General features: G+C 37.7%; 1 protein-coding gene and 1 long non-coding RNA gene across 8 annotated transcripts in view; one reads left to right on the top strand and one right to left on the bottom strand.

Annotated features, from left to right (window-relative positions):
* Positions 1 to 24,786, top strand: part of CDH18 (cadherin 18) — a 1,008,661-nt gene that overhangs the window by 628,283 nt on the left and 355,592 nt on the right. The window lies entirely within an intron of this gene.
* On the bottom strand, positions 3,426 to 6,588 carry LOC131504201 (uncharacterized). Its single transcript, XR_009257857.1, has 2 exons — positions 6,504 to 6,588; positions 3,426 to 3,640 (listed from the first exon to the last, which is right to left on the bottom strand). It is a non-coding gene; the product is annotated as an uncharacterized LOC131504201 (long non-coding RNA).

Genomic DNA, 24,786 nt, shown 5'->3' with positions numbered 1-24,786 from the left:
TTTTTTTCTTTTTTGGATTTTTATTTTTTATTGAAATAAAATTAAATACAGTGTTATATTAGTTTCAGGTGTATAATAAAGTGATTCAACAATTCTATACATTACTCAGCACCCCTCAAGATAAGTGTATTCTTAATGTTTATTTCACCCATCCCTCCACCCACCTCCCCTCTGGCAACATCCATTTTGTTCTCTGTATTTGAATCTGTTCTTTTGTTTGTCTCTTTTTTTTCCTTTGTTCATTTGTTTTCTTTCTTCATTTGTTCTTTCTTCCCAATATGAGTGATGTCATATGGTATTTATCTTACTCTCTCTTATTTCTCTTAGCACTATACCCTCTAGAAGACAATATCTATTTTTCATTGTATGTTACTACAGACAGGTGTGCCTTGTATATAGGCAGCTAGGCACAAGTCAATAAAAAATACACAAAATACTTTTTAGTAGCTTCATTGTAATTCTTTGCGTGCACATGCTATGAAGGATTTAGCTGGTCACTTTTGATTTACACATTTGGTCTTTTAATCTCCACTACTATGAATATCTTTGTGTTTAAATTGTTGCAGAATTGTTCAAAATCTTCTGTGGAGAAATTTCTATAATTGTTGAAAGCATACACCCATTTAAAATGTTGAAGCATACTGTCTGTCTAGTACTATTACTTAAAAAGACTTTTCCACTATTGCTTTCATAGTGGTACTATTTCCCTCACTTTTAACTACATGTGATGTGTTTTGTTACATTTAAGTTATAGTTACTAGCTAAAATTTAATCCTACCAAAATTGTAGTACGCTTGCTTTCTACTAGTAAATTCCAAACTTCAGGAGCTTACCACAGTTGATTTTCTTACTTACCAGAAGTCTTTAAGAGCAGTGAGGGCCTCTATTCCCATAGTCATTCAGAGATTAGTTCTTTCCATGGTGTGGCTCAGCCTTCTTCTAGGACTTCAATGTTTTCTCTGTCCATCCAGCAGATAGGTTGAACAAATGGAGAATTAATCACAAGGCATAAGCATGCCTAGAAGTGAGTTAATCATTTCCACCTGGATTCCCTTAGCCCAAATTGAGTCATAAGTTCATTTTTTTTTAATTGTAACTCCATTATAGTTAACATACAGTGTCCCATTAGTTTTAGGTGTACAATATAGTGATTCAGCAATTCCATACATCATCCAGTGTTCATCATGACAAGTGGCCTCCTTAATCCCCATCAATTATTTCACCCATCCCCCTGCCCACCTCCCTCTGGTGACCGTTAGTTTGTTCTTTACAGTTAAGAGTCTGTTTCTTGGTTTGCCTCTCTTCCCACCCCCCACCTCTCCCATGATCATCAGTGTTGTTTCTTAAATTCCACATATGAGTGAAATCATATGGTATTTGTCCTTCTCTGTCTTCACTTAGCGTAATACACTCATACTCCATCCACATATTGCAAATGGCAAGATTTCATTCCCTTTTATGGATGAATAATGTTCCCTGTGTGTGTGGTATATATGTATATATGTGTGTACCCATACATACCACTTCTTTATCCATTCATCAGTCAGCGGACATTTGGGCTCTTTCCATAATTTGGCTATTGTTGATAATGCTGCTATAAACATTGGGGTGCATGTGTCCCTTCACATAAGTGTCTTGATAACCTTTAGGTAAATACCTAATGCAAATGCTAGATTGTAGGGTAGTTCTATTTTAAAATTTTCGAGGACACTCCATACTGTTTTCCACCCTGGCTGCACCATTTTACCACCAACAGTGCAAAAGGGTTCCTTATTTTCCACATCCTTGCCAAAACTTGTTGTTTCTTATGTTTTTGATTTTAGCTATTTTGACAGGTGGGAGGTGATGTCTCATTGTAGTTTTGATTTGCATTTCCCTGATGATGAGTGACGTTGAGCATCTTTTCTTGTGTCTGTTGGTCATCTGTTTGTCTTCTTTAGAGAATTGTCTTTTCATCTATTCTGCCCATTTTTCTAAATGCATTTTTTTAAATTTTTTGGTGTCGAGTTTTAGAAGTTCTTTATATATTTTGGATACCATCAGATAGGTCATTTGAAAATATTTTCTCCCAACCAGCATGTTGCCTTTTAGTTCTGTTGACTCTTTCCTAAGATGTTGGCATAAGGTCAGTTTTAACTTCAATGGGGACTCGGAACTTAGTCTAGCTGTGTACCCAGGGAAAGTAGAACGTAAGTTTAGTAAACAGTGAGCCCATCCCTACCATAGTTTTCCAAACACCTGTTTCAGTCTTCACCTTCCACATACAACACATCCGTGTCTTCCCACTGGTGACAATACGTATCCTAGATGAAAAGTATCCAAGATCTCTGGACAGTAGTCTTTTCCAAAGATCAAGGTCTAAAATATAGTTCTACCCACCCACCCCATACACCCATCCAAAGTCAAGGGCAGAACCAGGACAGGACTAACGTGACAAAAAAAAAAAAATGACCTGGGGAAAAAAAATGACAGACATGCAGTAGTTCACACTTCGTATTAATTTTGAAATATTCCTGGGGCGGGGGGTGGGGGGGGGAGATGTGGAATCTACCAAATGACAGGAACTCTCTGATTCGTTATTCTATATAAGGCACCTAGATGTACCTTAAATGTGATATTACCTTCCCATTCTACTTCCATGGCCACCTCTAAAGCAGGCACTGGAGAGTCCTTTTCTTACCCTGAGGAATCCCTCCTACCTGCTACCTGTATGTGCAAGCCTCAGAATCCGTAAGTTCAGTTGATTTTCAAAGTGCCAGAACACTTTTAGTCCAAGCTCCTTGTTTCTTTGGCAGTGAGATTTCCTCAAAAACTGATAGGCTTCTGATTGATTTGTTTCTAATCATTTCCATTTGGCAATAAACATAAAGTATTACTTAGACAAAATGTCAGCTCTCCTTTCTTTCCTTACATCTCACCTCAGTGTCCCTTCCTCTCTCAAATTACTGCAGGCAACCTTGAGGTGATCTAAGTGTGGAGGTGAAACTCTTAATCTGATCATTTATGTAAAGCAGCCAATTTTTTCAACTGACACATCCAAACAAGCTTTTTCTTTTTTCTTTTTTTTTTTTCTTTTTTAATCTCAAAGATACTTTCAAACCTGATGTTCAGTTGTTGAGGTCTATATTGCACCCAAAGCGTTCACAAACTTTTAACGCTCTGGACTGTCTCTATTCTTTTTGTTCTCCTACTTAAATACAAGGAGATCCTGACCTTGCTAATTTCATTCTCAATACTTTTGTGATGCAGCCATCAATAGCCATCACTGCCCACTGAATTTTGTTAGCGTGTTGTTTACCTTGTAGGTTACTGTTGCAAATAATGTTACAAAATTTGCTACTCCGTAACATGATGACAGACCCAAGTGCAAGGTACTAATTTTGATATTAAATTGAAGGAATACCAGAAGCTCTAACAGACAAGCCTCATGATCTTAATGGTTTAATAGAAGTTTGTTTCCAGTTCAGATAAAGGCTGTTCCATAAGGTCATTCAGAGTCCAGGCTCCTTCAATCTTGGGTACCTTTCCCTATTTTAAGGATACAGGATCCATTGGAGTCTTTCATGGGACAGCCCTCCATGTAGTTTTCACCACTTTCAGCCATATTGCTTCCACAAAAACTTAGTGATCATAGCCAAACCTGCAAGAAAGGGAAGGAAATGTAACACAGCTATGTCCTGGAGGAAAGAGATAGCTATCTTAACTGCTAGGACAAAATAAACACTTTAAGGATTAACTTTCAGTTAATTTTAGCTACCTGTTGAACTTGGGATATAGTCTGAGGGTAAAGAAAGATAAAGACACAGTTTTTTTTTTTTTTTGTCTCATTTACAGAAAAATAAAATAAAAATATGAAAAAAAGTACCCATGAATTCTTTTTTCAAATAAAAGTAGTTAAATTGTCATTTGTAAAATATTTTAAGCACAAGATGTTTAAATATATTTATGTATAGCATACTGATAGAAATTAAAAGTAAATATAGTCTTCCTACTAGATTTCACAATTCAAGGGATCCAATTCTATTTTGAGTACTTGCATTTAAAAAGAGGGAAATCCTGATTATATATACATCTCTCATGGAAGAAAAAGCATAATGTATTTTCAAATACACAGCTGTAATTCCCCAGTACACTGGAAAAAGGCGGAATTGACAGATGGAATGAAGTCCTTCTCTTTCAGTAGCTGAACTTCCTGTTAAGGCCTCACCAAACCCTTTTAGCCAAATATTATTATGTCATACTGTCAAACCCTTAATTCCTCCCATAGTTATGTACTAAGCATCTCCCATATGTGAGAAAGTGTAATTTAGTGGGAATTTAAGAATCAATAAGACTCCTCTACCCCTAAGAGGATTATAGGTGGGTTCATGGTTATCTGGTGGAATTTCTAAGATGGGCAGAATCAGCATCGCCTGTGAGCTCATTAGATAAGCAGTCTCAGGCTCCACCAGCAATCTGTTTTGTTTTGTTTTGTTGTGTTTTGTTTTTGTAAGATTTATTTTTGAGCGAGAGTGTGTGTGTGTGTAAGTGGGGAGGGGCAGAGAGAGCCAGGGACAGAAGATTTGAAGAGGGCTATGCACTGACTGCAGCTGGCTCCATGCAGGGCTTGAATTTACAGGCTCTGAGATCATGACCTGAGCTAAAGTTGGACAGTCAACTGACTGAGCCACCCAAGTGCCCCAGCAGTCTATTTTTAACAAGCCTTCTAGGTGATTCTGATGTAAGTCAGTGGTTAAGTATAACTGGTCTTGTGAGATCCGTTAGGGACAGTCAGGATGCTTGAGAGAATATGCTTCCTTCCCACCCTTACCTCACCCTGAGCATCTGTCTCAACCACAACGGTAAACAGTGAAAGTAAGAACTGAGCTTGAGTACTTTTTTGTTTCCTTTACGTGCTTTATGTCCCATACACATTATAAAGATAACCATTCCCTTGGATAAATTACAGCAGAAAATTGCTTGTGAGTATTTAGTAAGGAGATGCATGAAGTAAAATCATGTAAAAAAGTTCAGTTCAACAAAGGTGTTTTTTACTTTATTTTAAATCTGCTTGTTTCCCCCCAGAAAGCCTGTAAATTATATAGTTAATGGGGAACAAATCAAAGTAAAGATCAAGACCATAAAAGGAAGTAAGCAAGTCTGTTCACTGTGATGGTAAATATAGATTATATGATTGAGAATTAGATTTTATTCTTATCTTTCTTTGAGCTAAGATTAAAAGGAAAGCATGATTAGTTACATTGAGATTGTTACTATAGAAACATATGAAATGCTTTGTTGTATGTTCATAGAGATGTTGTGGGAGATATTATTAAACACATTAAGAGATTCCAAACTCCTTAGCCTAGAGGAGGCAGGCAGATAACTAAAATAAGAAATTAGGCTGGATGGAATAAAACATGGAGAATATAGTGCTAACCTCAGGATGATAGGCCATTGTCAAGTAAGCATGTACTTCTCAGCTCACAGAGATCATTGCCAAACTGGAGACAGGCCAAATTTCACCATATCTCCAGTTTTTTTGAGAGAAGTTAGAAATGTGTATTTTTAAATAAAATTTCTAAAAGTTTTAATATTTTTAAATAAAGTATGTTTTGTAGTATTATGTTGAAGAAGTGGCATTCTTCTGATTGAGAATATACCCTAGACTACCCACTAGTATACAAATTCTGTATTGTGTCCTATTATTTCTGCAAATTGAAAAGATTATTTCTGAGTTTGGTATCATCGGGTAAAACAACTTGTTTATATTTTGACACTAAAATACGGAAAAATGACACTGCATCCTTTTTAATCTGGATGCCCAAAGTTTTCGAGTCTTTCCATTCAAATTTTTGGGTCCACTACTAGGTAATATATAGGCCATTTAGGGTTACATTTACATTTACATTTACATTTACATTTACATTTACATTTACATTTAATAAGCTTCCATTTTCAACTTGTCTTTTTATGCCTGCTTTCTCTGGTCACTGCATTTTCATTTTATTGTATCTCATTGGTATGTCAACTCGAATATCCCTGTAGCCTCTTGGATTGTTAAGTACATGTGCAATCACATTTATATCACAGTGATTATAGTACCAATCACAGAGGTTACATCCGTATTTTGAAGAGGGGGTTTAGACTCTGGAGGAAGTGCACTCATAAGATGTTTCTGAAATTTAGGGGCGGTTCAGTCAGTTAAGCGTACAACTCTTAGTTTCAGCTCAGGTCATGATCTCACGGTTCTTGAGTTCAAGCCCCACATTGGGCTCTCAGCTGACAGTGTGGAGTCTGCTTGGGATTTTCTGTCTTTCTGTCTCTGTCTCTGTCTGTCTGTCTCTCTCTCTCTCTCTGCCCCTCTCCTGCTGGGTCTCTCTCTCTCTCTCAAAAAACAAACAAACAAACTTAAACAAAAGGATATTTCTGAGATTATTTGCTATGCCATCAGTGGTCTGGATCATCAGCCCATGTTCCAAAATGCCACCTGCTAGAGAGCGGCATCTGTAAGACAGTATTACCCAGAGCATGTGCATCTGATTGCTACAGGTGATGTCACAACATATTCCAGTCATGCCAAGGTATCTTGTGTCCCTGAGAGTTCTGTGGAAATTCTTAGTGTTCCCAAAGGAATCCTCCTGTCACTGACTATGCCTGCAAACTATGATGCCATAATTTTCTTTGCTGCTGTCACCACTGATGAGCTGTCACTTACACAGACCCAGTGTGCACTTTCAATGGGACATATAGATCAGGGCAATGATGGAACATCAAGGTAAGAGGAGCGGTTTTCCTTCTGAGTCATGCTTAGTCAGGCGTTTTGTTTTGTTTTGTTTTGTTTTGTTTTTCCACATGGTAACAGCTGACTTCCAAAGTTAAAGTTCTCTGCATCAGTATACAGGAGCTTTTACCTAAAATTGCCATAGAGTACCATGGAGTCTGTCTTAATCATCAAAATCAGCCATGACCAATAACAAGAATGATTTTTTTTTTCAGAAACAAAAAAACTAGTACATACCTTAACTTTCGAAGCCAGATATCCCCCTTTTATGTTTTGAGTTGTTATTAGAACCTTTGTCCTTTTATGAAATTTTTCTTCAATCGCATCCATCCACTCATCCAGATTTGCCCTCATATCTTTGGATTTTCCTTCATCTGGTAGAGGGAAGCTGAAATACAGCGATTTAGATTCTTATCTCCAGAAAGTTATTCTGGGACTGAGTACTTGAGGGTTGGGGCATGCATTCCTTTTCTCTTTCTGTTGTGATGGATTAGCACACTTTCACACACTGTAGCCAAATCCATTTATTATCTCTTAGTTTTCATGTGTTAGAAGTCAGGGACCACTTAACTGGATGTCTGCTCAGATCTTACAAGGCTGAAATCACGTTGCCAGGCTTGACTGTCAATAGACTAATAGTAGTACAATCCTACCCATCTATAGTAGATTGTATTATTTGTGTTTGAATGGGATATTTAAATACATTATGTTATACAGTTGGAATTAAATAAAGAAATGGCCAAATATAAACTCCAAACAAATTGCATAAAACCATTTTTAATGTCTATCAACTGAAGGGACTTGGGTCTCCACTCCTCAGTGAGAGGCAAGATTCTTCTAACACATGCCCCATCTCCTTTTACTTTTACAAAACCCAGCAAAGTAGCTTCTTATATTAGTAAGTGTAAAGAGGTAGAAAACATGCCCATATTTAGGTAGATAATATGTCCTAGAAGTTTGGAATACAAGTTTCTCTTCTCTGGAAACTCTCTTCTATTTTCAAATGTTATGCTCTATTTCCTCCCCTTGTGATACTGTGTTTGTGGTGGAAAAAAAAAACAACAACAAACCAAAAACTGAAGAGGTCACAAAGAGAGGTTTATAGACATAAAAAATAATGATGTGAGAACTTTATGAACAGATAAAAAAAGATTTTAGTGTATTATATCAATTGAACTACAGAATTGTTATACTAAAATAGACATGGGACCAGCTCTTGATTTGCTCTTTTATTATTGAGCGAGTGCTGGTTTTATGCCAGGCAGTGCTTTAGGTTATGTGAATACACAGATGATGCCTTGCTCACCCATAATGAATTAAAAAGAAAAAAAAATCAAAACAAAGAAAAATGTAGTTTGGGAAATTGGATTTTGACTTTTGAAGCCATGTGATACTGGAATAGAATGATTGTTCCACTCACAAATTTCAGAGCTGTGATGTTATTTCACCTTCCTACATCTGTGGATGATATATTGTTACTCATCTCATGTGATTATTATACAGATAAGAAGAAATAACTTGGGGCAAGTGTTTAGTGTCCTGAGTATAATATAGTAATCGATGTCAACTAAAGAAAATAACACTATTGATGGTAATTACAAGAATAATAGCAGTAATGAACTCTAAATATAAAATTTAGTGCTGTGTGAAAGGAGCAAACAAAGGAAAAGTGACTAAAATGTGTAATGTTGTTAAACTTATATGTAGGGGTAAATCTGGCCCATGGATTTATATGTTGAGCTAACATTATTTCCGTGTCTATGATGATTAAAATGGGCTGAATCCGTTGATGATGCAACATCTAGTTTTCCAGAGTTCACATTTGCATTGCTAAGCGATTTTACTCTATCTGGACATTTAAGCATTTTGAACCATTGCCTTAAGAATATAAGTGATTAATGGTTTTTCCTCGTGCATAGACTTATAGCACAATAAAAACATAAATTGCCCAGGGGAATACATGGCTCCAGTTGAAGGAATGTTATTCTATGCAAATATTTGAGTCAGAGTCTCATAACATTGGAATTACTCTATAGCTGAGCTAACAGAATATCATATAATAAAGTCAAAATCCAAAAATCTTGTATTATCAAAGGGCAAGAGTAAAACACTCATTAAAATATATTATGGAACAACTACAACAATAACAACAAATCAATATCAATAACAAAACAATAACAACCTCTGATTTTGGAATATCTAGAAAAAAACAATCTTTCATCCCCAAATTGTATTGGGCTAGCACAAAATAAACCAATTTTAGAGCACCAAAGTATATCCCCCATCGACAACTAATAAAATCTATTTGGACAGTGAAAATCCACTGGCTTTTAAAACAAGAACTATATGATCTCTGAGGAACTAAAATGATGTTGATATTTCTCACAGTCATGAAATCAACTCAAAGTTATGGCATGGCATGTATCAGTTAACAAAAAGAACTCATTCATTTCTCTTGCCCACTTAAGATTTCATATGCATCCACAAATAAGATATTTTTATGTTGCTAATATAAACATGTCCATTTGACTTATCAAATGGCCTATATAAAGTATAAACTTTATTCAGAATACTGGAGTTTAATGTTAAAACATTTCGTATGCCGCTCAAAATCTGAAGAATGAGTTGCCATGTGAAAAATCGGAAGTAAATATTAAGTTCAACAATTATAATTCTGAAGTTGCGATATTGATACATTACTTGTTCTAGCAAGTCTTCCCGGAAGGAACCATGCCAAGTGGTAGGAAAAGTGACCACAGATTTTCTCATTAAAAGTTGGGGTGGTAGGAAAGAATTATCTAGAAATGTGAATTTAAATGGAATTGCCCATTAGTAAATCCAGACCCCTTAGTCTGGATAATGTCAAGTATAGTATTGTCTAATAATAGATTAAGTAAATTTACTAATGGTGTATATTTGGATGCAAATTACTTTCCTAGTTTATGAAATGAACTATCCTATATCATCCTCACTGCTGCTTCTAAGGAATAGCAAGTCATAAAATGAGATGGATATTTCTATTGTAGCAACTTTGGGTAGAGTTATTATCACTAAGATCAGAGCAAATGTACATGTTACGAAGTAAAATTGTTACTTTCTTGGTAGAGAAGAGAAAAACTCAAATTGTTGTACATTGTATGTATAATCAAAAGATGCCTATGATACTTGTTTGGATGGATCATCTAATAGGAGAAATTATAAGATGCTTATAAGTAACCACGGATTCTTCTGGGTGTGTTGGGTGAAATTAACACAAAGTAGTCTGGGATTTTGGTAATATATTAATGAAAGAGAAAAATGCCTAAGACACATTTTGTTATTCCAATAACTCAGATTACTTTTTCAAAATGTATACGATGGATAATCCACTAAATCCTTAAATGTAGGAAGACACTAACTTTTAATGTCTGGACTAAGTTAATAAATTAATACTTCTCTGCTTATTTTCAAAAAGCACTTAAAACGCACACCAGTGGAGTGTATGTGGCATAGTGAACAATAAAATGAATAAATAAAATGAACACAAATCATTTTTTTAACTTTTATTTTCCTCATCTATTGCCTTCACACAGCTGCTTTGTCACTTCTAACTTTCTTGGTTCTTAGTGATGCTTTGGTCATACTTCACAATTTTTCTACCCCCCCCCCCTTTTTAAGTTTATTTATTTATTTTGAGAGACACAGAGATAGCGCAAGTGGGCGGGTGGGAGGCAGAGAGAGAGGGAGACAGAGAATCCCAAGCAGGCTCTGCTAACAGCACAGAGCCCGACATGGGGCTTGAACCCACGAAATCGTAAGCCAAGAGCAAGAGTCAGACATTTAATCAACTGAAGCACCCAGGTGCCCAGGCCACTTTTAATTATAAAGTCTTTTTTTTTTTTTTTAAGGTCAGTGAAAATTGTTAACTCAAAATCAAATGTAATCTATTTCTGTCTTTATCTGACCCTTTCTCCTCCTATTTTTTTCTCTACCCTTCCCACATTCTCCATGCCTACTGTGCAGACATGAACTGGAGCTCACGTTCTCTGAGTGGTATATACTATGCTCTTTAATTTTTCTTTGTTTTCTTTTTTGACTCTGTAGCCTCCAGGATTGGGTATTAGGAAAGAATAGCCATTGACATAGACACACATTTATGTTGGAGGATATTACTAACTTTGCTTGGGTTTAGTCTGTTTCCACCAAAACACTCTAAGGATATGGTGGTCTCTGTTATTATGACATTTATGGTTTTGGGCAATGAGTTTCTGCCTGACATCACATCCTATTTGTTTTTAAATCAATGTACTATAAGTATGTGATATAACCCCAGAATGTAATACAGTAAAATCAAGTTGAATGTGTATGTGCCTATGTGTAATCTAGTGCGCACTTCTCTGAGGACCTGAATGGTGACAGATTTTTATAATGTATCTTTGGATGATGATTCTCTGCTTTTTAACATATTAATCATTTTGGCTTCTCTAGTTTTCTCTACTTGGGCGAGTCCCCAGGTCACCATAAATAAAACCAAAGAGTTAGGGGCGCCTGGGTGGCGCAGTCACCCTCTCTCTCTGCCCCTCCCCCGTTCATGTTCTGTCTCTCTCTGTCCCAAAAATAAATAAAAAGCGTTGAAAAAAAAAATTAAAAAAAAAAAAAAAACCAAAGAGTTGGACCTGTACAGAGACAGGAGGAGCTGGTGGTGAATTTGGCGAAAGGGATAGAAGGAAATTAGTGGGAAATAATACATAATTAATTTTTGTCCCAGTACTATGTACTAATATTATTGCATTTCACTTGAAATATAATCATTTATATTGGTAAAATAATTAAAATGATATGGTAAACTCTAAATATGTATTTTGGTAAGCTGATAATTTGCAATCAGTAAATAGGTGTTGGCTATGTCACTTATGTGTATATTATATTTAATATCTGATATTTTAAGATAAGACACTTTTTGATTAAATCACATTAATAGGACAATATGCCTTTCATAAACTCAGCAAGTAAACCATCTTGGAATAGGTTGTATTTCAAGCTTTTGTTTTATACAAAACATTTGAGGTACATTAGAAAAGCCATGGGGCACCTGGGTGGCTCATTTGTTTTAGTGTCCAACTCTTGATTTCAGCTCAGGTCATGATCTCAACGTTCAAGAGATTGAGCCCCTCATTGGGATTTGCTCTGACAGAGTGGTGCCCCCTTGGGATTCTGTCCCCCCTTTACTGTCCCCCCTTTACTCTGCCCCTCCCCTCCACCTCTCCCTCTCTCTCTCTCTCTCTCTCTCCCTCCCTCCCTCCCTCCGTCCATTGCTCTGGTTTTCACTCTCTCTCTTGCTCTCTCTCAAAATAATTAAACATTAATTTAAAAAGAAAAACCAAAAACCACATATTCGATAAGACTTCTATAAATGTACAAAGATGGGTAGATCTTTATGTAGATATTGGATCTTTTTTTCCCCCTCATTTTATCATGTGTTCCTTTACTTTCTAATTATATTTGTACATTGAGTTCTATTCAATTCATGACATTTTTGTGAGATATTTTCCTAGCAGTGTTAGTAACAGGAAGTAAAATCTGATTTTTTCTATGATATTGATTTCAATACTCTTTAAATTTTTTTTTAATGTTTATTTATTTTTGACAGAGAGACAGAGCATAAATGGGGGAGGGACAGAGAGAGGGAGACACAGAATCCAAAGCAGGCTCTAGACTCTGAGCTGTCAGTACAGAGCCCAACGTGGGGCTCGAACTCACAGACCACGAGACCATGACCTGAAGTCAGTCGCTCAACCGACTGAGCCATCCAGGCGCCCCATAATTTCAATACTCTTTTAGAATTAAGAATCAAATCATACCATGGAAATGTTTCCTCTGAATGGGTGGAGGGGTGGTGGCTAGGTGCATTTTTTATATGCTGAGTACTTACTTGGATTGTCTATTGAGGAGAAGGGCTCTGTGATTTATTGCCCAAACCCAGGCACTTTTTTTTTTTTTTGCAAGTTTTTATTTAAATTCAAGTTAGTTAGCATACAATGCGATATTATTTACAGGTATAAAATTTAGTGGTTTATCACTTACATACAACACCCAGCACTCATCATAACAAGTGCCCTCCTTACATTTAACCCATCCCCCCTGGCCACCTCCCCTCCAAGAACCTTTATTTTGTTCTTTGTAGTTAAGAGTCTGTTATCTGGTTTGCCTCTCTCTCCCCAACCCCTTTGTTTATGTGTTTTGTTCCCTAAATAACAATTATGAGCGAAATCATGGTATTTGTCATTCCCTGACTTACTTTGCTTAGTGTCATCCACTGTAGCTCCATCCATATCATAGCAAATGGCAAGATTTCACTCCTTTTTATGGCTGAGTAGTATTCCATTATGTATACATATCACTTTTTCTTTATCCATTCATCAGTCAGTGGACATTTGGACTCTTTCCATAATGTGGCTATCGTTCATAATGCTGCTCTAAACATTGGGGTGCATGTTTCTCTTTGAATCGATATGTTTGTATTCTTTCAGTAAATACCTAGTAGTGCGATTGCTGGGTTGTAAAAGGTACTTCTATTTTTTTATATTTCTGAGGAAACTCTGTACTCTTTTCTGGAGTGGCTGTATTAGTTCACATTTGCACATAGTGCAAAAAGCTTCCCATTTCTCAGCATTCTTGCCAACATCTGCCATTTCCTGTGTTGTTATTTTAGCCATTCGGACACTTGTCAGGTTCTATCTCATTGTAGTTTTGATTTGTATTTCCCTGATGGTGAGTGATATTGAGCATATTTTCATGTGTCTGTTAGCCATCTGGATGTCTTCTTTCGAAAAATGTCTTTTCATATCTTGTGACCATTTTTTAACTGGGTCATTTGTTTTTTGGGTATTGAGTTTGTTAAGTTCTTTATATACTTCCGATGCTAACCCTTTATTTGATATGTCATTTGCAAATATCCTTTCTCACTCCAAAGATTGCCTTTTGGTTTTGTTGATTGTTTCCTTTGCTGTACAGATTTTAACTTGATGAAGTCCGAATAGTTTAGTTTTGCTTTTGTTTCCTCTGCCTCTCTTGCTAGATAGAGACATACCTAGTAAGAAGTTGCTACGGTCAATGTCAAAGAGATTATTGCCTGTGTCTTCCTCTAGGATTTTGATGGTTTCCTGTCTCATTTTAGTTCTGTCATCCATTTTGAATTTATTTTTGTGTGTGGTGTAAAAAAGGGGTCCAGTTTCATTCTTTTGCGTATTGCTGTCCAGTTTTCCCAGTATAGTTTGTTGAAGAGACTGTCCTTTTTTCCTGTGGGTATTCTTTCCTGCTTTGCTGAAGATCAGTCGGCCATATAGTTGTGGACTCATTTGTGAGTTTTCTATTCTGTCCCATTGATCTATGTGTCTGTTTTTGTGCCAGTCTTAATCACTACAGCTTTGTAATATAACTTGAAGCCTGGAATGGTGATGCCTCCAGCTTTGCTTTTCTTTTTTAAGATTGATTTGGCTCTTTGGGTATTTTGTGGTTCCATACAGATTTTAAGATTATTTATTTTAGTTCTGTGAAAAAGGCTCAAATCCAGACACTTTTATTTACAGAAGGAAAAGATATTAATACTGTTGAGATGCCAGGGATAAAATGAGACTGTCCAGAGCAAATTGGGATCTTAGTACTCTACTGAGGAATCCTGCACCATTAAAAATAGGGGATTATCTCTTGCTTTTTCCCCTGGTACCTTAAATGCTATCCTGCTTACCTGGCACCGAGTAGGCTCTCTGGACCTGTGTGCTTTATCCGTCTTGTCTTTGTCCCTGTAACGTTCTCCTGTCCATCAGTATTGGACACAACTTCTTTAGAACCCTTATTGGTGTCCTCCAGTGCAAGACTGTCTTCTGAACTCAGCCTGAATTGAGCAGCCCCTAAATGCCTGCTGGTTTTTCCTAGGTGCTGGGTTTTGTAAGGACACATTTCCTTCGTGACTTCGATAATAATTTGATTATACTGATTGTGTGTTCTCCATGCACAATCCCCATTCCAAACTGATTGCTCTTGGAGCTTTATTATAGCAACGCCTCAAGGCATAGGTAGTCTTACAGAGAGAAAATGCTTTATGTGTTTTAAGAGACTTGATTTTTGTTTTCAAGAGCAGTTGTGGAGAACTCTAATCCACAAGTGTATGCCTTACACAGTGAGAAGGTTTTTGTTTGTAGTTTTGCTTCCCCTGTGTACCTAGATCTGGCAAAGATGCCGCCGGCTACGGAGGGGAAAAGAACAAAAGAGGAAACATGAAGTTAGAAACTTGTGGTTGGGGTCTCTTTAATAAAATGATTGCTGTTATCCCGGAACATGGTCTAGGAAATAAAACTGTAAGAGGTGGAAACATTTGATGATTCACTGGCAGAGGGGGATTAACCTGTTTCCTAGCCAGATCCTGGGGAAACAACAAATTTTGTCCATTAAATACCAACATGCCAAATCCACAGTGCACAGAGAGCAGAGGTTGCAGTCAATATCTATTTCTTCATTCTCCTGCAGCCCATGAGAGCTGTCAGAGATGCGCCAAATTTCCCACACCTCCAAAAGGAGCGCAGTCATAGCCCAGAGATACCGATGAACTTTGAGAGACGTTGAGGATACCAGGACTCCTACAAGGAGACCCATCCAGAGATACCCTGGGGATGTGGAATTCTCCATGCAAACAAGTCACGGTATTTGCCTCAGCCTGGGAAAGAGATGACTCCCTGAGTTCCTGACACCAAGTCCTCTTCTGCTGTCCCCATCTGTCACCTTGAAAAGGGTAGAAGCCGGAGAAAGTGGAACCCTCTTGCACTGCTGGTGGGAGTGCAAACTGGTGCAGCCACTCTGGAAAACAGTATGGAGGTTCCGGAAAAAACTAAAAATAGAACTACCCTATGATTCAGCAACTGCACTTTAGGTATTTACCCAAAATACAGATTTGAAGAGGTACACGCACCCCGGTGTTTATAGCAGTATTAACAGCAATAGGCAAAGTATGGAGAGAGCCCAACTTTCCATCAACTGATGAATGGAAAAAGAAGAAATGGTGTATATATACAATGGGATATTACTCAGTCATCAAAAAAGAATGAAATCTCGCCATATATTATGCTAAGCAGTATAAGTCAATCAGAGAAAGACAGATATCATATGATTGCACTCATATGTGGAATTAAAAAAATAAAGCAGATTAACATATGGGGGGTGGGTAAAGGGAAACAAACCACAAGAGACTCTTCATGATAGAGAACAAACTGAGGGTTGTGGAGGGAAGGTGGGTAGGATATGGCTAGATGGGGGATGGGTATTAAGGAGGGCACTTGTGGTGAGCATTGGATATTGTATGTAAGTGATGAGTCACTGAATTCTACTTCTGAAACCATTATCACACTGGATGTTAACTAACTAAAATATAAAAATAAATAAAAAGAAAAAAAGAAAGGTAGAATCCATAAAACACTATTTTAATCTGCACAGACAGAATTTACCAGGATTTGACTAAAATCGGTATTGAAATTGATATTTTTAAAACAAAAGATACATATACACATACAGATGTATTTTCTGTAAATTTGGCTATAGGTTATACATCGAGCAGCTTGTCACACTGAGAGAGAAAGGATTAAAAACTCAAAGACACCACATAGCTATAATTTGCCAGGTCCTGTGTTTGGCGTTTTACATATATTATCTCATTTGTTCTTCCAAAGAACTCATATTTAACCTTATTCAGAATTCCCACAAAAAGCGTGACTTGATTCAAGGGCTTGCAAACAGATGGTTTATTTTGTCATATGGTCCTAAAGAGCATATGTAGACAGTATAAAGAATGAGCCAGGGCAAGAAGAAAAGCCAAGGGTGTCTTATGGAGCTGGCATTGTGGGAAGCTTCAGTTTGACCCAGCTGGGATTCCTGAGGAATTGTGGAGAAGGTACTTCAGGCTTATTTGTCCAAGGCCCAAGGACGGGAATGCTGTGTTGTCCATCACGTGGCATTTCCTCATTGGTTGTATTCTTCCTCATGCTTCTAAGTTGGTGTCAGAATGGCTGAGCTCGTTTCCATAGTGTCCACATGCAGGAGTGGCAGAAAATCCTGGGATAGAATATAAGACATATGCTGAGCATCTAAGGCAAGACACAGCTCAGTTTACATCTGAGCACAGCTGGCTGCCACAAGAGCCAGAATAAAGTTTGATCTAGAAGATAAAAGATATGATGCTAAAGTTATACTGTGGATCCAGAGCTGGTTGCATGAACGTGGGTTCTGTGCTTAGAAGGACCTTGAACCTGAGAATTAATACTCTGTGAAATTCCTATGAATGCAATCTTTGAATTTATGTTTTATAACTGAGATTGGACGGGATGACGTAGCACACCCTGGGACTTGGAGTATCAGCTGTCACTCGACCCCGCCTCCCACAGAGGGCCCATGACTTTGGCTGCCTGGTTGTGGCTGCCCACTCCCTTCCCTCTGTGCCCTGAGCCCCGTGAGGCTTTATGCTCCCCCTCTTTCTCGTTCCAAGGCTCTCACTACTTTCTGACTGGGGCAATAAACAAATCGCGTTGGTGGGTGGATGAGGGAGAATTCTGTCCTGTCATGGCCCCCTGTCCCAGTGGGTGTCTGCTCATGGGCACAGAGAGGCTCCACATCAGGCCACCTCTGTATGTTTTGGGGAGGAGGACAAGGCAGTAGCCATCTTCTCGCTGGTGGCAATGCCATGGATAGGACATTTGGTAGGAGACTCAGTGAGGTCTCCTGAACACCCTCAATCCAGGTACTAAGTACATCTCAGGTTGTTTGAGGTAGCAGTCACACAAGATTCACCTGTTTGTGGTGCTTTGGGGCTGTGGAAAGAAAGACTGACTTCCCCACTGTATTAACCATGCTTTCTAGTTTCTGTATCTGATGATGTGTATCTCATGTTTAATATCTGGGTACTTGATGACTAAGGAGGGGATGACCATTCCAAGTGCATTTTTAGTGTCTTCCTAGAGTTAGTAAAGGAGACTCTGGTTTTCATTTGCAAAAAAAACAGTGCAGACTCCGCTCCACCCTTCCCCATCTGCTTTATCTAGCTTTACACCCTAAAGTGGTGTTCTCCAGCCCAGATTATCCTGGGTCCCCAAATTAGGGACCCACTGAAATCTTTTAAGCTAGCCAGTGCTAAATCTGTTTAGCCTATTCACCCTGCCTTGCCCATTTTCCTAGAAAACCACAAGAAAAGTTTCTAGCAGTTTCTCTTGAAATCTCTCTGCCTTTTTCTCTCTCAACAGCCAACCTCAGTGCTCTCTCATGTTTCTCTCCATGGTGCAGCATGTGCCTCCGCCCCCCGCCAGCCACCGGACTGTTTAGAATTGTGAACAGTAAACTATCTTCTTAATGGCAGTGATTTCCTTACCTGTTGGCCTCACCATACCTGAATACAAACACAATTCCCAAATACATTTTAAAATATCCACTTGCTGAGGCTTTGCTGCATTTTCATTTTATCCTGTTCCCTGCAATTATGTAGCAAACTGCGGTCCATGAATGTTAATATGGATGGGTTTATGTCCCTTGCTTAAGTCATACGTATTAAGTGGCAGGGCTCAGATTCTAGTCCAGTTCTGTTTTCTTTGGAGTTTTCTTCTGCTGAAACCATTCTGCCTGCACTAAGCACATTCACCCACGAGGCAGTTATATGATGCGGGTTGAGGGAGTGAAGTTGGTAAATGGTGTTAAAATAAAGAACACATACGCGTAAAGCAGATCCCAAAGGGTTAAATGGAAAGAACAAACTATCTACCAGTAGGCCAATTTCCTCCTACCTCATAAGTGACTTTTAGTAAAAAGTACCTTTACCCTCTGCATCCACTGAAATAATACAGTACATTGTATTTATCAATATATCGTTGAATCATGTGTATGTACTAAGAGAAGACCCCTCCTTGATATGACTTACACCATGGCTCTTGGGAGTGTAGGGGAGGAAAAAAATATTCTTCCTGTACCCTCTGAGGTTCTTGGCTGAGATACTTCCTGTAATAAACAGAAGAAAAATAAAGTTTAAGAACATATTGGTGACCTTTAAAAAAAAATCTATTTTGCCAGTAAAATGAGTTTGCTTGGGATTAGTTTAGTAATTGCAAGTTAGCACAAGCCAACTATGGCGAACCATAGGCAAGTCTGGAGGACAGAAGAGAAGGGCTTGCTTTTGTGGAGGTAAGAAGGAAGTTGGAAAGGGCTGCTTAAAAGAGTTCAAGGTGGTGACGGCTTTTCATTGCCTGAGTGTGACAGCTGGTCATCGGTTGGGCCGTTTCTGGGAAAAGAGAAATCGGTTCTTCTCGCTGGGGTATATAAAGGAAACTTTCTCCTGTTTGGTGCTAATGTGAGAGCTGAGTGGTAACGTGTGAAAGCGCCCCCTTCCGGGCTTCCCAGCACCCCTTTTTAGTAAGATTTCCTATATTTTCACAATGTTTACCTCTTGTATACCTAGGAGATACCCAGGAAAACTGACTCCCCACAGTGGCTCAAGCCATCACCTTAAATGCCATCTTCAACTAAAGACAAAAAAACGTTACGGGAAAGTGGAGCTAGTAATCAGAAGTTATTGGGCAAAAACACAGTCAACAAGGCTATGGTTGTTACACAGACGTAAATCCTGGTGGGTTTTTTTTTGTTTTTTTTTTATAAGATTGTCTGAAAATTTAGATCATCTTTTTCCTTCCTACTACACTAATACTCGAAGAAGTTTATGTGTCTAAGTCTTTGAAAACTTTTCCTCCTCAGAACTGAGGAACAGAGCCTGGAAACATAAAATATACTACATGCCTTAAAACATGGTGTGTAGTTCGCGACAACTATGTGGCTCAGTAGGTTGGGCTTCTGACTTCCTCTCAGGGCATGATCTCACGGTTTGCGAGTTTGAGCCCCGCATCAGGCTCTGTGCCGACAGCTCAGAGCTTCGCACCTGCTTCTGATTCTGTGTCTCCAGCACTCACTGCCCCTCCCCCACTGACACGCTGTCTCTGTCTTTCAAAAAAAAATAAATAAACTTACAAATATTTTAAATATTTCCAGTTTGGTAACAATAATGGTGTGATTTTATGTCATTTAAAAATGACAATTAATTTTGAATAGCTTATCAAACTTTAGCTCCATTTTCTTGCAGCATAGACTTTAAAATTTGCATTAATCTCCTTGTTTCTGACAACATGGTTCTAATACAACCATGAGAAAAAAATATAAGAACAAAAATAACATTCCGTGACTTTGTTATATGCTCAGATAAGTAGTGGTGTTGAGTATCCAGCCACCACTAGGCTTATTTCTTGATTTATCAGAACCAAGAAGAATTCCTAGAAGAATTTATAACAAAAAGTCAGTTCTTTATATATGAGTAAATATATTTAAAAAGTCAGTTCTTTCTATATGAGTGAATATTATTATACATTGGAAATATAAGATCCTGGAGAATTATATAAAGACTAGTTAACTTGCTGTTAACTAGTGAGATTTCCAAATCTACAGCAAGTTAACTAGCCTTTATATAATTCTCCAGGATCTTATATTTCCAATGTATAATAATATTCACTCATATAGAAAGAACTGACTTTTTAAATATATTTACTCATATATAAAGAACTGACTTTTTGTTATAAATTCTTCTAGGAATTCTTCTTGGTTCTGATAAATCAAGAAATAAGCCTAGTGGTGGCTGGATACTCAACACCACTACTTATCTGAGCATATAACAAAGTCACGGAATGTTATTTTTGTTCTTATATTTTTTTCTCATGGTTGCATTAGAACCATGTTGTCAGAAACAAGGAGATTAATGCAAATTTTAAAGTCTATTTTGGAAATCTCATTAACAAGGAAATCACATGATACTCATACTAACATAAATATAATTTCACTAAATTTTAGGTTTTTAAACATTTGTATATTTCTGATCTCTCACTAAGTTATTCCAACTTAAAAGTGATTTCAGACCTGAAATTAAGTCCCTTATAATGAGAAAATAAAAATCCTCCCCAGTAGAATTTTTCTCCCTAATCTAACTAAGGTATAAAACTTGTCATGGAGTCTGAGTTACTTAAGGTTTCTCAAGAGATATTTAAAGGTATTTTTGGAAATTTCCTTATTAACAAAGATTCTATTCTTGGTCAGATACTTTAGTTAAGCTGCTCACATATTTAGTTTATTCCTGTCGTTTATCATTAAGAAAGTCATGATTTGCAGCGTAGTGTCATTTAAAAATCTTGATCCTGGTGCACTTGGGTGGCTCAGTCGGTTAAGTGTCCAACTCTTCCTTTTGGCTCAGGTCATGATCTCATGGTTGGAGAGTTCGAGCCCCACACTGGGTGAAGCCAGCTTGGGATTCTCTCTTTCTCCCTGGCTCTCTGCCCCTCCCCCACTTGTACACTCAGGCTTTTCTCTCAAAATACATAAATTAACTTAAAAATAAAATCTTGATCCTGAATGTTTTTTTTTTTCTTTAGTATCTTGACTTATATTTGCCATAATGCTCCTACCAGGCAAACAAATCTATGAGTATTTTTGAGTGCTCGCATGTCCCAAACACCACACCATGTGCCTTAAAGCCATTTACGTCAGCTGTGTCTCCTCATTTCACACTGAAGAAATTCAAAGTCAGAGAAGTCAGATTACTAGATAAAATTCCCACCAGTCCTAAGTGGTAGGCCAGCTTCAGTAATCATAATCTTAAACCATATGGTTTGATTTTAAATGTTATTTATACTGTCAGTCAAGAACAGTCGCAGAGTTGCCTCAACTTTGCGATCCAGGGCTAAGTGTTTTTGTTTTTGTTTTTGTTTTTGTTTTTGTTTTTTGTTTTTTTTGGTTTTTTGGTTGTTGTTTTTTTTTTTTTTTTTTTTTTTCTCTGTTCAGAAGGGTACGTTGTAGTTTGTGGTTGTGTTAGTTTTCTAGGGCTGCTGTAACAACATACCATGACTTGGGTAGCTTGAACAACAGAAGTCTACTGGGTCACATTTCTGGGGGCTGGAAGTTCAAGTCAAGGTTCTGTTAGTTTTCTGTCTCCTGAGGCCTCTTTCCATGCCTGGCATGTGGCTACCCTTTCACTGCTTCTTCACAGGAAGAATGTCTTTTAATGTTTTTTTTTTTTTTTTTTTTAATTCATTTTTGAGAGACAGAGAGAGACAGAGTATGAGCAGGAGGAAGAGCAGAAAGAGAGGGAGACAAAATCCAAAGCAGGCTCCAAGCTTTGAGCTGTAAATACAGAGCCTGATGTGGGGCTCGAACCCATGCACCGTGAGATCATGACCGGAGCTGAAGTCAGATGCTTAACCTACTCAGCCACCCCGGTTCTCCCTAAAAAGAAACTTCTTAAAAAGACACTACTCATATTGTATTAGAGCCCACTCTAACCCCCTTTTAGTTTAATCTCTCTCTCTCTCTCTCTCTTTTAATGTTTATTTTCGAGAGAGAGTATTCATGTCGGGGAGGGTCAAAGAAAGAGAGAAGGGGACAGAGGATTTGAAGTGGGCTGCACACTGACAACAGAGAGCCTTATGCAGGGCTCAAACCCAGGAGCCATGAGATTATGACCTGAGCCAAAGCCATAGTCAAAGTCAAAGATGCTTAATCAACTGAGCCACCAAGGTGCCCCCATAGTCATCTCTTTAAAAAAGCTTACTCCGAAAGTTATATTCTTCTTTAAAAATTTTTTTGATGTTTATTTATTTTTTTGAGACAGAGAGCATGAGCAGGGGAAGGGCCAAGCAAGAGGGAAACACAGAATCTAAAGCAGGCTCCAGGCCTGAGCCATCAGCACAGAGCCTGATGTGGGGCTTGAAACCACAAACCGTGAGATCATGACCTGAGCCGAAGTCATACACTTAACCGAGTGAGCCACATAGATGCCTCCCAATGTTATATTCTGATGTACTGTTTGTTGAGACTTTAACATATGAAATTGAGGGTGGGGCAAAATTCCACCTCTAACAGTGCACTTTTAACAACCTATGATTCTATAACCCCAACTTTGAACTCACTCTAATTCAAAGGTACCTAGTATTAAGACGATGTGCACTCTATCATAATTAGAGATGATAGTGCATATTTACACATGTGCCCAGCCTTGTATTTCTTTTTATTGGAAGATTTCAACATCAGAGATAGGATACACTGTCATTTTATGTATATTGTATTTTGGGGCAGTATTTCTTAAACATTAATGAGTATCATTTTTGAAATAGAGATGTGGCCCCATCTGCAGAGTTACTAGGTCTGGAGAAGGGCCTGAGAATAGAACAGTTTAAATGGCAAAATACTAAGATGGGCACACTGACTCAAGTAATTTTTATTTTCACCCAGAGAAATGTCATGAATTCATTTAGCAGATTTGTTCAAACAAAGTAAAAGCTTGAGACAATCATTAGGAAAAGCCCTTTGCTGTGAACATTCTTTTGGTTTTAAGCAAACACAATTCCTCTCAATACCCAAAAGAATAACTTCTCCTTTTCCACCATTATCCCCAAATTCTTCGCTAAAAACCACCTTGAAAATATCTTAAGTTGAATTACTGGTTTGAAAGTTTTTTTTTTTTTTTTCTTTTTTACACTCTGGCTTCTCATATGTAGTAACTTCTTAATCTACATAATCGTGATAAGCTCCTACTTATTTTAGGGGCATTAAATCAACATGCAATTTTATCTGTTGTAGATAAAAAGGATAGTAATTATTAATACATTTTACCAAAAAACATATTGTGTTTTGAGGCTCAAGCACACCTGGGGGCCACACACTACCTCAAGCACCAGATGTTCCAATTCCTTGGCATTTGTCTAGAATTATTTACACACGTGGATGTGTGAGCAGAAGTGTAGGGAGGCACCAACCATTCTTCTTATTTCAAAATGTGTCAAATTTTTAGATAATTTAAAAAAATGGAAAATGAAATATATGCAGGTGAATGCCTCCTTTCTTTCCAGTGTGTTCTTCCTGGTTTCCAATCTTCCTCAAATGGGAGATACTGTAATTTGTCATGTGAAATTTATACACTGTATGAATTGTACATAGATCGTTTCCTGTGTATGTAATTCCTATAGGAAAAAGATCCTCACAGGACAGGAAAAGAGTAGGCTGACTGCCTTTTATTTTTGTTTTCAATTTTAAATGAAATATCTTAACAATCTGTAGGACAGCTCACTAAAGTAGAATTTATTAATCGAACAATATAAGTTTTGCAATTTTTGTAGCAATTGACAAATTGTCCTCAAGGGGACTGACCTATTTTACATAGCCATAAGCTATATTTAAAACTGCATACCTCCTCCCACAGTCTTGCAAATGAGTTAGCAAACCTTTGGAGTTTTTACAGTCTATTGCGTGAGAATTAGATATCAATGCAGTGCTTTTTTTTATGTTCATTTATTTTTGAGAGAGAGAGAGAGAGAGAGCGAGCAGGGGAGGGGCAGAGAGAGAGAGATGGGTAGAGGATCTGAAGCAGTCTCTGACCTGACAGCAGACAGCCTGATATGGGGCTCAAACTCACAAACTGAGATTATGACCTGAGCCGAAGTTGGATGCTCAACTGATTGAGTCAACCAGGCTCTCCAATGTCATGTAGTTTTAAACTCTATGTTTCTTATGATGAGATTGATGATTGTCCTAATACATTTAAAAGCCTTGTTATGTTCTCCGTGAATTGTTCATTATGTACTTTGCCCAATTGGGGGTGAGGGAATAAGATTATTGAACAGTTTGCTTGCTTTGCTTACCATGATTATGCCACATAGACATTTTCAGTTTTTATGAATTGGTTTTTACCAGTCTTGTCTTTTATGATTTCATGAGTGGAAAAAAAGTCTCCCATATTGCAGCCTAGTACTTTTCTGTAGCTACTACTATAGTTATCCAGATTGGCTGCTTATGAAATGCAAGAATCTTCATCTCTTTCCAGACACAGATGGATTTTAGGAAATCTGGTTGTGTGTGTGTGTGTGTGTGTGTGTGTGTGTGTGTGTGTGAGTGAGACTAGGTGCAGTCTTGCCTTCTCTGATTTTTCTAAA

The sequence above is a fragment of the Neofelis nebulosa genome, chromosome 1 (assembly GCF_028018385.1).
Source record: "Neofelis nebulosa isolate mNeoNeb1 chromosome 1, mNeoNeb1.pri, whole genome shotgun sequence".
In the NCBI taxonomy this organism is placed as follows: domain Eukaryota; kingdom Metazoa; phylum Chordata; class Mammalia; order Carnivora; family Felidae; genus Neofelis; species Neofelis nebulosa.
This window is presented reverse-complemented; position numbering and strand designations above follow the sequence as displayed.